We start from the raw sequence: 8,869 nt of genomic DNA, 5'->3' as shown, positions 1-8,869 counted from the left end.
TTTTCTTTTTTCTTCTCTTTCCATCGTGGTCATTAATCTACCGTTAGCCCTAGAACGTTAAAGTAGATCCTGGTGATCTACAAACACAGTACCTGGCTTTGAATGGCAGCCGTGCCATTGCCTTTGTATTGCCATACGTCCCTTAATGCAAGTAGGCCATGATCGCTAACTGTGCCCGCGCCTTCGTAGCCTACTTGTGTCATTGTACGTCTGGCATTGCGCGTATAGTCATTTTACATAGGCAAACATGGGTGCCTTCCGTGTCCATGCACAGTAAGTGAACTAACCTGTACTTTCCTTCTAGCATCAGTCAAGAGGAGCACCGACATCCCTGCATGTCCATCTTAATTAGATTGCGTTTTAGTTAAATTTAAAATTTAAAATGGAAAGTGCAGATTTTCTTTCTTGCTTGGCCGCCGTGCCATTACTATACCTGCTCTGACCTGAATCTTTATTCTTCATGGCCACTGTGTCATGACTGTACTTGGTCTTGGTGTTTATGCCAGTCTATCATTTCTGATCTGTTTTTCCTACCAATTTGTTCTGGTAGAGTGTGTGTGTGTGAGTGAGTGATGACTGACTTGGACTGACCTTTGGACCAAGACTAACACTCCAATTGACTTTACTGCACCAGAAAGGTGGACACAATTTATGGTGCAAGACTGGCAAGATGCACACTAATTAGACATCAAGCAAATTCAAATTATTTCAAGAACAGGTCAAATGTTTACCTTTCAGGTAAGTATTAAAGGCCTTTGCCACATGATCTTTGTGGGTAAATTGTGTCCACTCAATTTATAAAGTTAATTTGCATCTAAACATTTACAATGCCTGACACTATGGCGTTACAATAATCACATTTTTTTTGTTTTGCGTTACTGAGTGCAAAGGCCTTTATTTACACACAGACACATGCCAAGACTGCCGTCATGGCATGTGTCACTGTCTCTCTCGCTGTTCTGTCTATCCTGTGTGTCTTTCTGTCTGTCTGTCCTGTGAGTCTGGTGTCAGTCTGTCTGTCCTGTGTGTCGGATTTAGTCACATTTTTAGTCTCAACTTAAGTGGATGATTTTAAAGTTGATTAGTCTTGAGGCGTCTGATTTCTGCAGGGTATTCTGGTACCTTATTTTGAAATGGCTTTAATTTAAACATTTAATTTTGGTCTTGAATCTCAGGTATAGTTGCAACTTGGACTGTTGACAAACGTGGAAGCTGATGAATCATGTAGTAAATGCATCAGTTTACTCTAGCTTGTTAAAAGTTCTTTCAAAGTGCTGTAAAAATGTAGTAATTGATTATGATGAGCTAGACCAGGTCTTCCTTTATACTCAACTGGTAATTGCTTTGATAAGATAAATGGTTCCTGATTTGATTATGAAGCTAAACTTTTGATTTATATGCAAGTGTAGTCACATTAGATTGTAGGTGCTATCCAGCCCATGGATAATGTGATATACTTTAAATCTGGCATTTGTTGGCACACTTTTGATATCCATTTAAGTCTTAAACTTTACGCACTGCCATCAGCCTTTGTAGTCTCTTACTGAAATCGAATTCAATATTAATGCTGACTTGTCTCACTCTGCCAAGTTTATTTCCCTCTAAAGGAGTTGAACCTGTTTGTGTTCATAGTCTTTCTGCGCGTCATGTTGGGAGGCCTCCCAGCAGGGGATTTTTATCTTCCCCTGCAAAACTATATGTTACTCGCCTTAGGGATGCAGGGCTATCCTGCATAGTTTCTTTCATAAATTACATTGTAGGTTGCAGGATTAGAGCGCGTTTCTTTTCTTTAGGAGGACACAAACCTGGCAGAGAGACAACTCAGATTATTTAAGTGAAAGTTGCGCCAAATGATCGAACTTTTTTATCTTTCTTTCTCTAGAATTTGGCTTCATGTTAAAGACTGTTGTGCAAGTACCCTCTTGTAGCAGGAGTGAGCAGCTGCAGCTTTTTAATGTATTTTTCATTATTTGATTTGTTTCTTGGATTGACTTGGTGTCTGGTGTCTTTGTGGTTAACAGTGATCATGTAAACGTGTAAACACAAGTGGTCTTTTGCTTCTTATATGCGAAGCTGGCAGCTGGTTGAAATGATAGGACTTTATGGCTTGCCCAAAGTGGGATTTTTGATAGAGCATAGGGTTAACACCTCACTATACACTAGCTATTTCAGTGAACAAGTGTCTGTAGTCTTATTACCCATGACTTTCTTTCAAATTTCAGCTTGTAGAGTCATTAGGAAGATGCTTAATTCCAATGTCTTGGTTGGTTCCATGAGAAACTGCTATCTCTTAGATGTGTTGGCGAAGTTCCTCCTCTGATTTTTGTAGACTTGCCCTAAAGTTTCTCTCCGCTTTAACTCTTGTTGAGCTATGCATTAAATGATTCCTCCAACTTGTCTCCATATCAATTTTTTTCTCCCTGCAGCCTTCCACCACCCACTGCTGCTGTTGCATCTGCTAAAGGTAGCTGTATCCTGATTCACTGCGTCTTCATGTGTTGGGTAAGAAGTGTCATTAGACTATTAACAATGTAAACACCTTTTAAATGCTTGATCTAATTTACCCAAATGGTTTATCAGTTTAGGACAGAAAGTCATTGAATGTGACATTCTTGGGGTCAGTAACTTGACCTCTAAATGTTTGGGAAACCATGCAAAAGATCGCAAGCCCTCTGCATGACCCAACAGCATTGATGTTTGAGTTATTTAATTGCTCAATTTTTAAATCAGTCAAGATTTAATGAGCTGGGTCTTCTTTACACACAGAGAACAAGGTAAATTGAGTCGACTCGTAACATGGTAAGGCATTTCGTCTTTCCCCTTCTTCTCTGTGTGTGAGGAAATCTGGCCACGGATCCTGACTGAGTGGCATACCATGGCTGTGTCGTTTCCAAAATCAGACAAGGATCCATCTGATTTTGTGACTCTGCCTGTCATGATATGCATGCATCTTCCTCCGAAACAAAGAATTGGAATGGACAGGTTTATAGTGTGAATCACATCACATCACTTGTAGATGGTGAAGCATTTGTTTAAATTGGGGTCAAGCATTTTCAGGTGTCTGCTTTGTCAATACTCTGGTGCCACCTCTTGCTAAACACACGAGAAGCTCTGAATTGTGAAACTGCTGCCTCTTGCAGATGTTACACCAGCAATGGCTGTTGAAAGGCTGCAGGGAGAGAAAATTAGATCTGAGGACAGGAAAAGTGGAATTGATTTCATGCTTAGCAAAATGAGGGTTTCAGCAGAGGACCTTTTTGTGGCAAGGCTACAGTATCAGAAGGAACGTTTGTCTGGGCAACTGGAAGATTTACAGTTTTTCATGCAGCCATTCAAGACATTGGGGTTAGCGTCATCCCAAATGGCTGGCAAAGATTGCTTGTAACTGTCAGTGTAGGACAGGAAAGGCAGGTATAGGTTAGGGAGGGCATCCATCGGTGAGCTCTGACTGGATGTGAGGACCTGTCACACTTGACCAGGTGAGCTACCTGAAGATTTGTCATTTGTTGTTTTTTTCTTGTGACTTATCAAATTCTTCCTTGTTTTAAAGAGATGAAGGCTGTAGCACATTCGTGGATCAGAGGACTCCATGTTGGACACCACGACCCGGAGAAGTCCCGTCCTGGATGGCTGCGGTGATGACCTAGCCCAAGATGAACTGACCCTTCTACGACGAGGACTTCGCCCAAGATGAACCGACCCTTCTACAACGAGGACTTCGCCCACGATGAACCGACCTTTTCCACGGGATGTCTTCAGGTATGTTCTTTCAGATGATACTCAATATGTTTAATCCATGTTTATTTAATACTAAAGTGTGCTGACTCTTATTTATTTTATTTTTTTGTTAGATGTTGGACCTTGCCAAACTGTACACATGCCTCAATGGCTGCTACGTCACTCTGCCCAACAGGACATGGTCATCGAGATTTTTTTGATTTTTTTTTTTTTAAATGGACTAACCCCACACATGTTCAGTGTTTTTGTCATATGTGGCATCACCACACTAAAATACAGACACTGCTACTTTCAGCCTGTTTCAGTCTGTAAAAGATCTCAAGCTGCATGACCCAACAGCGTCGATGTTTTAGTTATTTAATTGCTCAATTTTTAAATCAGTCAAGATTTAATGAGCTGGGTCTTCTTCACACACAGATAACAAGGTAAATTGAGTCGACTCGTAACATGGTAAGGCATTTCGTCCTTCCCCTTCTTCTCTGTGTGTGAGGAAATCTGGCCACGGATCCTGACTGAGTGGCATACCATGGCTGTGCAGTTTCCAAAATCAGACAAGGATCCATCTGATTTTGTGACTCTGCCTGTCATGATATGCATGTATCTTGATCTGAAACAAAGGATTGGAATGGACAGGTTTTTAGTGTAAATCACATCACTTGTAGATGGTGATGGTGTACAGACACTAATACTTTCAGCCTGTAATGTTTGACATTGAAAACTTGTATTTATTGCCTTCTTTATATCAAGTAAAACCTTTGTTCTTAACTTTACGTTTGACTTGTATTTTTTCAGTGATTCTGTGATGAGTGTTATTTTGACAAGTTAGTGCTTTGAACTTAAAGATGTGGAATTCTTTTAAAACTAATTGCAATGATCTGTTACTGTAGACTTGGCACCTTTTGACATTGCTCCAAGTGTTCGGTTGATCTTAAACAGAAAACTCAAACCCTATATGGATTTGTACAAGGTTTTTAAGGGAATATAATAAATTGGACTCTAAAGCAGGGGATTCTACAGTGGACGGTGATGCTGTTACTTGCCCCCATCTCACAACTTCCTTACTTCTAGCCACTAACACTAAATATGGCTAATGCATAAAAATATGCCACTGAACATTAGACTGCTTTGCTTTAAAATGCCTTCTTTTAACTACAGATTTATTTTTACTATTTTATTTCATCTGGCTTTTCATCTTTTAATTCTGTCTTTACCATTTTACGCTTAAAGGTTTTATTTTTCTAATATGGAAAGCACTTTGTAGAGTTGTTTAGAAGTGCAAGTGCTATTGAAATAGTTATTTGAACAGTGTTGCAGTACCATTAACACCAGCAGCAATATGAGCAGCCACCCATGCAATGCTAATATTTCTAAGAGTTCTTGTCTCAGCCTCAGGTAGGTGATGTGATGAATCACAGCCAGATAACGCTCCACACATTAGTGCAGGAAAATATTCAACAGTTAAATAAAACACCAAAGTGGTAGGCACAGATGTACAAAAGGTTTCCCAAAGTAAAGATCAGACTTGGGACAACCGAGCGGTAAACAAAGAAGTCAGTGGCTTGTTGCAAGCTGCAAACACTGGTGACCCAAGATGGAGAGGGGGGCGAGGACACGATTTTTCCAGTCTCATCATCCAGTGCATCATGAATTCGACAGGAAAAAGAGATGACCGACAATTTGGTTGTGTGATGATGCTTTTGTGGAGAAGGGGGCGGATTTTTTTTGTTTATCTTCTGCCACCATCAGGAGGCGCTGTTTTCAAAATGTACCGTTTTTGCATAGATGTCTTCAGCCATGGCCCATCATCAACCATAGTTTTGTTCAGATTGGACCTAACATCACAAACTTCTAAGCATTAATTGAAAGATTTAAAGTTCTTAAACGCAACTCAAACTTCTTGTCTCCTCACCAGAATTCGAATCCCCCTCATTTTCATTCCTAATCCCTAATCCATCAGGATTCTTCCTCTCCTTCAAAACTCCAAATAGGTAAGTCAAATGTCATAATGTCAAATGTGAACGTAAACAATGGCAGTGGTTTGGGAATGATTGTGTCACATGAGATGGAATCAGTTGAGGAAATAAGAAGAAAATATCAATACAGGAAGTATAAGGGGCGATAAAATCCAACACAATAGCTGAAATAATAATGAAGAGTATATACATGTTAATCTCAAGCATGAAATGCGTAAATACTGCCATGAAGACTGCAATATGTTCTGGCAGTAAAGCTACCCAACCACTAGGTGGCACTGTGGTCCTTTTTTTCCCTTTTTTTTTTTTAGTTCTGCAAACCCTAACATTGAGGCTCAATTTGCAGTTTTGTAAACTTCATTAACACACAAACACACTTTACACAAGTGGCATGTGACCCCCCTAAGTGTAGTAGTCTTCTGTAAGATCTATTGTGATGTGGCAAATATTCACAGTTGAGCTAATGTGTTGAAACTAAAGCTGTTGTCTGGTTGATGTAACGTATGAGTCTTATCAAGGCCAAGAATGTGACCCAAGAAGGAGAAAGTTGAGTTATTAGAGGATTAAATCCCGGCACCAGGAATGAATAATAGATGCTGATTTGATCTTCCAACTAGTTCAAGACAAGACAAACAGCAGAGATGTTTTTTAAAAACCACCTTCCGTTACAAAACTAGCAGCCAGAATCTGAGAGAAGTTTGAAATTGGAAAGCTGTCATTAAAAAAAACCCGTATCACGTCCTATTTTAAACCACTGAAATCGCTGCCCAATTTTGAAAGTCTCTCACATCTGCTGCCACTTAAAAGTGCAGCAGCTAAAATAGACCACTGCTAAATGAAGAGCTCAGACACTGTATTTCCTGTTCTTTCAATGTACAGTGTTGATGGAATTAACAGCTTTATTCAGTTTTGCGCTCAATTTAGCTCAACGCATCTAGTCCTGAGTATCTTTCTTAAGAATTAAAAGATATTTTTGACTTAAATTATATGAACATGAGCCACTTGTGTTTGTGTAACTTTTTTAGCAGTGTTATTTTGTATGTGTTTTCAGGTTTTTTTTTTATTTTATTTCCTGTGGCAATGTATTTCCCACTGTAACCGTTACATTGTGTTCACTTTATTGTTAGTATACAGCTGAAGGACAGGACCAGCATTAGTGCAATGTAAACTGCAGTGTTTGGACTGGATGTAAAATATTTCTGTGGTTGGTGCTGTTGTCCTCTGAGGCTCATGTCTCTTTTGAGCCAGTTTAGAGTGGGAGGCCCTGATGTTTCTCTCTGTTTTAACAATGGTGTAAAAACAGTGGAGCAGTCAGAGCGATGGCTCCGTGCGCTCGCTCACTCCAGGCAGTCGTGAAGCCTTAAACAGACCTCATTGACTCATGCCATTCATCACAGTAAGTGGAGTCATATATCCAGGACGTATACAGTTAATACTAGTGTCGACTGACTGTTAGTGGGTCCTCCAGTCGAGTGACTAATGCTGACTCCACAGTGTTCTTCTGAGGTCACACTTCCTTACAGAGAAGATCTGTTTGATCACGTGACGGGTTTGAGTTTAGAACAAATAAGCATTTTATTCCAACCACACGAACAATAAGACCCATCAGAATTATTGGTCAGCAGTAGATGTATTTAGCAGACTAGATGTCTGTTATTCGCAGCTGAAACTCATGGCCCAGATGGCCCTTTGTTTGTTATCTCTAGGTTGCTCTAAGGGCTTAGACTGACTTGTCTCTTGGGGGGGAAAAAGGCTGTTAAAATAAATCTGATTTTCACCATCTCAGCACTCGCTTATGCGCTTCACAGCTGAATAAAATGTCATTCAACTCATAAGGGGGAGTGGAAACTTAAAGTGTCTGCGCGGTGAGCTTTCCCAGACTCCTCCAATTGATCATCCTTTATAAACAAGTGTCTGCTAAGCTTTAAATCAAAAGAGCACTTAGGAATGGACTTCATTATGGTGTTGTTGAACTGTCCCAGTTGGGGCAAGAATTAGTCATGGTGCGTATTTTCAAAGAAAACAGCCTCACATCCTGTCTGTTGATTGGCTGGTTGACACTGACTGAGTTTTGCGGGCAAATAAATGACGCTCTCTGGCATTTCGCTCAACCGCAGATGTCTTTTAGCAAACAACAACAAACTGTGGAATCGACTTTTCCCAAAAATGCAGTGAAAAGGCATAGAAAGCGAAGCTTCACTCAGTAACAAAGAGAGCATTCACCTCGGAAGCCACATTGCCATCCCCCAGTCTGCTGGCCTGGTGTCCGAGGTGGTGCACGAGTGTGGTCCCCTCAGCAGAGGATGTCACCCTCACTGTTCCAATGTCTGACTGCATAGAAGTAGGTTTTTGTGGGCAAATGATGCATTTCCATGCTCCCATGACGCTGTTTAAAATATGAAGGGTTCAGTGTGTGGAGGGAAGAGTTATTGGGAGATTTGGGTTACAGTATCCCACACTGGCAGCCTGTGGGCTAGTTAGCACCAGCCTCTGAGTGGCAGGTTTGTAACAGGATGGTGGCCCATTACAATCATGGGTCTATCTCGGGCCCAGCTGAGATAAAATGAGTTAAATTTAGACCCATGCTCTCATCACTTTCAGCAAAAGTTGCTAAAACGTCTGTGGAAAATGTGCTTTTTTTCATGAATTGCTCCAGTGTTGCTGTTCAGTCAGTGGTCAACGGAGGAGGAGGACCGAACGAACAGAGCATCCATAAAATGGGCTCCACCAATATTATCATACTTGACCGAGGGAGCGTTTGTGTGAATACACCAGCAGTGCGGGTTTGGGTGGGGGCAAGAAGCATTTATCCTATCAAACTGCTGACAGACTGGTTTTTTGAACAGTAGTTTTATTTTTATTTTTTATTGACACAAATCACTTCCCAGTGATTGGAGGAAAGATTAAGTGCTTTGACATCAGCTATCTACTCTCATACTCATAAATTTGTACTATAAATAAGTCTTAAATTTAAATCACAAAATTTTCAGTGTGAAATGAGATCAATACTTCCCTCATGTCTGCATGTTAAATACAAAAACTGGGTCAGGGCAGGCAAAGCTGAAGGAAAATCTACCTAAAATGACCCAAAGCTCACTGTTTTTGTCTAAAACTACAGAGGCAAGTTGTGGTTTTAGAGGGAGAACATTTGATAATTC

Source organism: Solea senegalensis, linkage group LG1 (genome assembly GCF_019176455.1).
Source record: "Solea senegalensis isolate Sse05_10M linkage group LG1, IFAPA_SoseM_1, whole genome shotgun sequence".
Taxonomy (NCBI): domain Eukaryota; kingdom Metazoa; phylum Chordata; class Actinopteri; order Pleuronectiformes; family Soleidae; genus Solea; species Solea senegalensis.
The sequence above is the reverse complement of the archived record's forward strand: the minus strand, read 5'-3'. Positions refer to the sequence as shown.